This window comes from Engystomops pustulosus, chromosome 3, assembly GCF_040894005.1.
Source record: "Engystomops pustulosus chromosome 3, aEngPut4.maternal, whole genome shotgun sequence".
In the NCBI taxonomy this organism is placed as follows: domain Eukaryota; kingdom Metazoa; phylum Chordata; class Amphibia; order Anura; family Leptodactylidae; genus Engystomops; species Engystomops pustulosus.
The window spans coordinates 144,647,673-144,656,466 of NC_092413.1; positions in this window are offsets into that span (position 1 = coordinate 144,647,673).

Here is an 8,794-nt window from a genome sequence, read left to right on the forward strand (position 1 = left end):
TGTTTGTGTTTGCCCTTATCCACACTTACTCAGTATATTCCGAGTCTTCAAGTAGTCGCCCCACGGTTTAGCGTGGGGGGGCTATAGGAAGGGACAGAGGTTGGGGTAAGCTCAGGGCTCACCTTCCCCTGTCTTGTGTGTACCCTATCCTAACAGAAACACTGGCCTAACATAGGTCTGCATCCTGTATCCGACCTGCTACATTCTCTCCTTCCATGGAGCCTTTGTCAGCTGTGGTCGCTCAGGTCCAGACCCTAACTCAGTTTGTTCAGGATCTAGCTTCCCGTCTCCAAATTCAGGAATCTATGCAGGTTCCACGGCAGACATCACCGCAGGATCCACTGCCACCCATACCTGAACCTAAGGTTCCTCTCCCTGACGTGTTTTTTGGTGACCGTAAGCATTTTTTTTCATTTCGGGAGGGCTGTAAACTTTACTTTTCTTTACGCCCTCGTTCATCGGGCACAGAGATTCAAAGGGTGGGCGTGGTAATTTCCCTGTTGCGTGGGGATCCGCAAAATTGGGCTTTTTCTCTCCCACCTGACTCTCCATCCCGTTCTTCTCTTGACGCTTTTTTTTCTGCTTTAGGCCAGATTTATGACGAACCTGACCGTCGAGCACTTGCAGTTTCCCACCTTAGATCTCTGTGTCAGGGAAAACGGACAGCAGAAGAGTATTGTGCCCAGTTCAGACAGTATGTGACTGACTCGCAATGGAATGACTGCGCCCTAAAAGACCAATTTATGTCCGGACTGTCAGACCGAGTACAGGACTTAGTCTTAGCTTATGCCGAGCCTCAGACATTAGATGATGCTATGACTCTGGTCATCCGAGTTGATCGTCGCCTAAGATCCAGGCGATCACCTCGGGTGTCCTCGGACTGTCAGCCAGCGGCCAGTCCGTCTCCGGGTAGTCCAGAATTGGAATCCATGGAGCTGGATAGCATCTCTCCTGCACAGCGGAAGCAACGTCGAGTGAGACGCCATCTTTGTTTCTACTGTGGAAGTCCTGATCATCAGATCAACACCTGTTCCAAGAGGCAGCAGCAGGAAAACTTCCGCTCCTAAGCAGTAGTCGGGGGGACTGCTTAGGAGCTCAGGTACTCCCTATTGTGGCTAGAATGTATTTACCTTGTACGGTTAAGTTTCAGTCTGTTTCCTGCACTGGTCGCGCCTTTTTGGATTCAGGTGCTGCGACTAATTTAATCGATTATAATTTGGTCTCTCAGTTTGGCATGTCATTGATTCCATTGTCCACTCCTATCCAGATGTCGGGTGCGGATTTGACCCCTCTACAGGCAGGGTTGATCAAATTCCGAACCCCGCAGATGAAGCTTATGGTGGGAGCTATGCATGAAGAATGGTGTTCTTTTCTAGTTATGGAAAACCTGTCTGAAAATGTCATTCTTGGTCTACCCTGGCTCCGGATCCATAATCCGGTAATTAATTGGGAAACTCTGGAGCTGGTTCATTGGGGTCCTCTCTGTAAGGAACACCTGACCAGAGTTTCACTATGTACAGTAGTGACGGAAGATCAGAGTCTTCCAGGTTTTCTCTCTGACTACTCAGATGTGTTTTCTAAACCCTTGTCCCAAGTCCTTCCTCCTCACAGGGAGTTTGATTGTAAAATTGACCTTCTTTCCGATGCTAGATTGCCTAAGGGTCGTATATATAACTTGTCGGTGCCAGAACGGGAGGCACTAAAGAGCTATATTGAGGAGAGTTTGGCAATCGGACATATTCGTCCCTCTGAGTCGCCCACTGGGGCCGGGTTCTTTTTTGTTGAGAAAAAAGATGGTGGTTTACGGCCGTGTATTGATTATCGAGAATTAAATAAGATAACGGTAAAAAACTCAGGTCCCCTCCCCTTGATCCCGGATCTCTTAAATCAGGTTTCTGGGGCCCAAGTTTTCTCTAAATTAGATCTCAGAGGGGCTTATAACCTGATTCGGGTCCGAGAAGGGGATGAGTGGAAAACCGCATTTAATACACCTTTGGGGCACTTTGAATACCTGGTTATGCCTTTTGGTTTGAGTAATGCCCCAGCGGTTTTTCAAGGTTTTATGAACTCCATCTTTCATGATTACATCGGTGTGTTTATGGTGGTGTATCTAGACGATATTTTGATTTTTTCTCCTGATATGGTTTCTCACCAGCAACATCTCCGCCAAGTACTTACCAGGTTGCGCAAAAACCACCTCTTCGCTAAGCTGGAAAAGTGTGTTTTTTGCGTCCAGAAGGTTTCCTTCTTAGGTTATGTTGTGACTCCCTCTGATGTACAGATGGATCCGAGTAAGGTTCAGGCGCTCACGGACTGGGTTCGGCCTACAAATCTTAAGGCCCTTCAACGATTTTTAGGTTTCGCTAACTATTATCGGAACTTTATAAAGAACTTTTCTGTGATCGCCAAACCCCTCACGGATCTAACCCGTAAGGGTGCTGATCCAAACAACTGGTCCCCTGCCGCTTGCTCAGCGTTTGAAACTTTAAAAGCGGCATTCTCGTCAGCCCCAGTTTTGGTTCAACCTGACCTCTCTCTACCGTTTGTTGTGGAAGTTGATGCCTCCGAGGTAGGAGTAGGTGCAGTGTTGTCTCAGGGGTCCTCCACTCTCACCAGACTGAGGCCCTGTGCATATTTCTCTACAAAGTTTTCCTCTTGTGAGAGGAATTATGATATTGGTAATCGAGAGCTCCTTGCCATTAAGTGGGCATTTGAAGTCTGGCGACACTTTTTGGAGGGAGCTCTTCATCCGATAACTGTGCTCACAGATCATAAGAACTTAGTATATTTGGATACTGCTAAGCGTTTGAACTCACGTCAGGCTAGGTGGGCCTTGTTTTTCTCTCGCTTTAATTTTGTGGTCACCTACCGACCTGGGTCAAAAAATGTGAAGGCTGATGCCTTGTCCCGTAGCTTTGGGACTCCTGAGCTTCCAGCGACTACGGACAGTAATATTTTGTCTCCAGGTGTTGTGTTGGCAGCTGTCTCCTCCCACCTCTCCTCTCAAATTTTAGCAGGACAAAAATCTGCACCCAAAGACCTTCCGGAAGGCAAATTGTTTGTTCCTATTTCTTGTCGTTTGAGAGTGTTGGAGGAGACGCATTGCTCAGTATTGGCAGGTCATCCGGGTATGCGGAGTACCTTGGATCTCGTAAAGAGAAGTTACTGGTGGCCTCACATGACTAAAGATGTGCACACATTTGTCCAAGCCTGTCAGGTCTGTGCGCGAGGAAAGACTCCCAGGAGACGTCCTGAGGGGCCTCTTCTTCCGCTTCCAGTTCCCACCAGGCCATGGTCTAAAGTGTCAATGGATTTTGTCACTGATCTGCCAGCATCTCAAGGCTATACAGTGATTTGGGTGGTAGTGGACCGTTTCTCCAAGATGGGACACTTTGTTCCATTAAAAAAGTTACCCTCAGCTGAAGAATTGGCTGATTTGTTTATACAGAATATTGTACGCCTCCATGGTATACCAGATGATATTGTGTCTGATAGGGGCGTACAATTTGTTTCCAAATTTTGGCGAGCATTCTGTTCTAGACTGGAAGTTAATCTGTCGTTCTCCTCTGCGTTTCATCCTGAGTCTAATGGTCAGTCCGAGAGAATGAATCAGGAGATGATTCAATATCTGCGACTCTTTGTCTCGGACAGTCAGGACCAGTGGGTGAAATTCCTTCCGTTGGCAGAATTTGCTATTAATAACCACTGTAGTTCGTCCACACAGGTATCTCCGTTTTTCTGCAATTATGGTTTTCATCCTCGTTTCTCTTTTTCATCTGTGCCTGTCTCTAACATTCCTCGAGCGGAAGCTATTGCATCCAAGTTACGCTCGCTCTGGTCACAAGTTCGGGAGAGTATTCGGAGGGCACAAGATTCTATGGTCCAACAGACTGAAAGAAGGCTCACTAACTCTGGTACGTTTGTGGTGGGGGATAAAGTGTGGTTATCCACGAAAAACCTTAAATTGAAGGTCCCCTCTTTGAAGTTTGCGCCCAGGTTTGTGGGTCCGTTTGTTGTCACTCATATGGTTAACCCGGTTTCCTTTAAGATTACACTTCCAGCGGGGTGGCGGGTTCATAACACCTTCCATAAAAGTCTTCTTAAGCGCTATGTGGAGCCTGTGTTGCCTCTTCCTGACCCTCCTTCTCCATCTATTGTGGAGGGGAATCTGGAATTTGAAGTGGAAAAAGTGGTGAATTCCAGATGGGTAGGTAACTCCCTGCAGTACCTGGTCCATTGGAAGGGTTTTGGTCCTGAGGATAGGTCTTGGGTTCCGGCTAGAGATGTTCATGCTCCACGGTTGCTCAGGTTGTTTCATCAGGCCAACCCTCAGAAGCCATCTTTAAGATCTAGGGGTCCGAAGGCCCCCCGTCAGGGGGGGGGTACTGTCAGGTTCGCTAGGGAGATTGCTGGGACTTCTGGTTCTTCTGGTGGTGCCAGCAGCGTTCTCCGTACCCCGGCGCGTATCCGCGCAAACTCCACCTCTCGTCCTGGGCAGCGGCTGCTAAGATCTCGCGCTGTCTAGGAGGGGCTGGGACTTTGAACCTCTGCTGGGTGCCTGGTTATTCTGCACCGTGAGGGGTTAATTCCCAGGTACTGTCCAGCTCCTATCAGATTCTGGAGGTGGAGTTCTGGCTGCATAAATTGCAGCTTCACTAGTTCCCAGTGCCAGTGTTTGAAAATCCCTTTCTCCCTGGTTGCTGCTCGTTTGTATTGCTCAGTATCTGTATCTATATTGTTGTTAACTCGGTTAGTTTTTGGACTTTGACTCTTGCTTACTGATTCTGCCTTTGACGTTCCCTCTAGTTGTGACTCCGGCTTGTTTACTATTCTTTCATGTTCTATGTTTGTCAGTCTGTTTGTGTTTGCCCTTATCCACACTTACTCAGTATATTCCGAGTCTTCAAGTAGTCGCCCCACGGTTTAGCGTGGGGGGGCTATAGGAAGGGACAGAGGTTGGGGTAAGCTCAGGGCTCACCTTCCCCTGTCTTGTGTGTACCCTATCCTAACAGTGGGGGGCAGTGTGACAGGTATATAATGTGTGGGGGGCAGTGTGACAGGTATATTATGTGTGGGGGGCAGTGTGACAGGTATATAATGTGGGGGGCAGTGTGACAGGTATATAATGTGTGGGGGCAGTGTGACAGGTATAAAATGTGTTGGGGGAAGTGTGCAGGTATATAATGTGGGGGGGCAGTGTGACATGTATATAATGTGGGGGGCAGTGTGACAGGTATATAATGTGGGGGGGCAGTGTGACATGTATATATATATATATACATATGTATACAGTGTGACCTGGGATCGGGTCTGGGATCGGGGAGGAGGAGGTTGTCTTCTTGTGTCCTCGTCTCGTTGGTCGTTTGGGTCTGGTTGGGTACGGGAGTCTGGGTGTTGATGAGAGGTAGGGGGGCGTCTGTGGCCTAAAAAACGATGTTGTCTTGAGTCAGTGGATCTGTCGCCGCTTGACGAAGATGATCGTCGTTGGTATCTTTGTCTTTGTCGGAATCCCTGAAAATTCGAATCTTGCCACTTATATACTCTCTTTTGTTGATAGTCTTCGGTATCTCTCAAAAACTTTGCCCTTTTCTTACTTTCTGTTTCCACCCGGAAGTCAGTTATTGTTTTGTCGATCCTTTCGACAAAGGAGGAGGAGGCTGGAGGACAGGAGGAGGAGGCTGGAGGAAAGGAGGATGCTAGAGGAGGCTGGGGGACAGGTGGATAAGGCTGGAGGACAGGAGGATGCTAGAGGACGCTGGGGGACAGAAGGAGGAGGCTAGTGGACAGGAGGATGCTAGAGGAGGCTGGGGGACAGGAGGAGGAGGCTAGTGGACAGGAGGATGCTAGAGGAGGCTGAGGGACAGGAGGAGGAGGCTAGTGGACAGACAGAAGGATTCTAGAGGAGGCTGGGGGACAGGAGGAGGAGGCTAGTGGACAGGAGGATGCTAGAGGAGGCTGAGGGACAGGAGGAGGAGGCTAGTGGACAGGAGGATGCTAGAGGACGCTGGGGGACAGGAGGAGGAGGATAGTGAACAGGAGGATGTTAGAGGAGGCTGGTGGACAGGAGGAGGAGGCTAGTGGACAGACAGAAGGATGCTAGAGGAGGCTGGGGGACAGGAGGAGGAGGCTAGTGAACAGGAGGATGCTAGAGGAGTCTGAGGGACAGGAGGAGGAGGCTGGAAGACAGGAGAAGGCTGGGGGAAACGAGGAGTTTGGGAAATCAGAAGGAGGCTGGGGAGCAGAAGGAGGATGCTGGAGCAGGCTGGGGGACAGGAGGAGGAGGCTGGGGACACGAGGAGCAGGCTGGAGAACAGCAGGAAGATAAGGGATGGAGGAGGCTGGGGTACAGGAGGAGGAGGATGCTGGAGCAGGCTGGAGGACAGGAGGAGGGTAGAGGATAGCAGGGCTGGGGGACAGAAGGAGGAGGCTCTAGGGCTGGAGGACAGGAGGAGGAGGATACTGGAGCAGGCTGGAGGACAGTAGGATGCTAGAGGCGGCTGGGGGACAGGAGGAGGCTGGAGGACTAGAGGAGGCTGGGGGACAGGAAGAGGCTGGGGGACCAGAGGAGGATGCTGGAGGAGGACAGAGGACAGGAGCTACAGGAGGAGGATAGAGGACAGTAAGCTACAGGAGGAAGATGGAGGACAGGAAGCTACAGGAGGAGGATGGAGGACAGGAGCTACAGGAGGAGGATGGAGGGCAAGAGCTACAGGAGGATGGAGGACAGGGGGCTACAGGAAGAGGATGGAGGACAGGAGGAGGATGAAGGAAAGGAGGCCACAGGAGGAGGATGGAGGACAGGAGCTACAGGAGGAGGATGGAGGGCAGGAGGTACAGGAGGATGGAGGACAGGAGGCTACAGGAGGAGGATGGAGGGCAGGAGGAGGATGGAGCTACAGGAGGAGGATGGAGGGCAGGGGGCTACAGGAGGAGGATGGAGGACAGGAGGAGGATGTAGCTACAGGAGGAGGATGGAGGACAGGGGGCTACAGGAGGAGGATGGAGGACAGGAGCTACAGGAGGATGGAGGACAGGGGGCTACAGGAAGAGGATGGAGGACAGGAGGAGGATGGAGGAATGGAGTCCACAGGAGGAGGATGGAGGACAGGTGCTGCAGGAGGAGGATGGAGGGCAGGAGCTACAGGAGGATGGAGGACAGGGGGCTGCAGGAAGAGGATGGAGGACAGGAGGCTACAGGAGGAGGATGGAGGACAGGAGGAGGATGGAGGACAGGGGGCTACAGGAGGAGGATAGAGGACAGGGGGCTACAGGAGGATGGAGGACAGGGGGCTACAGGAGGAGGATAGAGGACAGGAAGCTACAGGAGGAGGATGGAGGACAGAAGCTGGCGGAGGAGGGTGGAGGACAGGGGGCTACAGGAGGATGGAGGACAGGGGGCTACAGGAGGAGGATGGAGGGCAGGAAGCTATAGGAGGAGGATGGAGGACAGGGGGCTACAGGAGAAGGATGGAGGACAGGGGGCTACAGGAGAAGGATGGAGGACAGGGGGCTACAGGAAGAGGATGGAGGACAGGAGCTGCAGGAGGAGGATGGAGGACAGGAGCTGCAGGAGGAGGATGGAGGGCAGGGGGCTACAGGAGGAGGATGGAGGACAGGGGGCTACAGGAGGAGAATGGAGGACAGGGGGCTACAGGAGGAGGATGGACGACAGGGGGCTACTGGAGGATGGAGGACAGGGGGCTATAGGAGGAGGATGGAGGAGGATGGAGGACAGAGCTACAGGAGGAGGCTGGAGGACAGGGGCTACAGGAGGAGGCTGGAGGACGGGGGGCTACAGGAGGAGGATGGAGGACAGGGGGCTACAGGAGAAGGATGGAGGACAGGGGGCTACAGGAACAGGAAAATTAAATTATATGTTGCAGAGTTGCATTAGGGGATATTATATTGGTCCACAAGAAGGGGGGGGGGGGGGATTAAGGGGCGTTGTAGCATTTGGGGACCATCAAGTTCGATATTAGACTATGCTTGTGGGTGAGACAATGGGCGTGGTTTAGAAAAAGTGGGAGGGGCTATGTGTCCCTCTTTCTCATGCTCGAAAGTTGGGAGGTATGCTAGGGGATTGAGATTTGAGAATTCTCTTTCATGGAAAAGCATCTTTAAGGATGCATCGCTTTTATGTTTTTTGCATATTGCATTCCCACCTTCCAAAACCCATTACATTGTTATTTTTTTAGTCTACAGAGACTAAATGGGTGCACCATTTAATATTTTGTGCAAAATACTAGTAAGATGGAAAAAAGCTAGATTGGCACCATAATTGTGGCACCCATGGATAGCCGTTGTTTAGGCAATGTGGTCAAGCTGCAGCAATTAACAGGTTAAGACCAGACACACAGGGGCACATTTACTAAGGGCTTTGCGCCGGTTTCTGAAAGACTTTGCACATTCTTTTAGGTGAAAACGGCTTGAACAGGTATTTAAGAAGTGTCGTGCCACTATTGTGTCGCACCCTTTTGTGTCGCAGCTGCACAAGCCTCCATGCAATACAAATTGTCGCAGTGCTCAGTCGGACCGAGCACTGTATTTAGCATCCAAAGTCTGTTGCATGACCTATGTTAAAGGTGAACCACAAAAAAGTTGATGAACTCTGTCGGGCCAGTGCAGGGAAGCGCCCGATTCATGATTTCTGGTGCACGTTCTTAATGAATCTGTCGCACCTATCATTATACACAGGCAAAACTCTTTTAGTGAAGTTTAGTAAATGTGTCCCATTATGTTGATTCCTGAACCACTATTTATATGCACACTTAACCCCCTTTCTTTTTTAAATTTG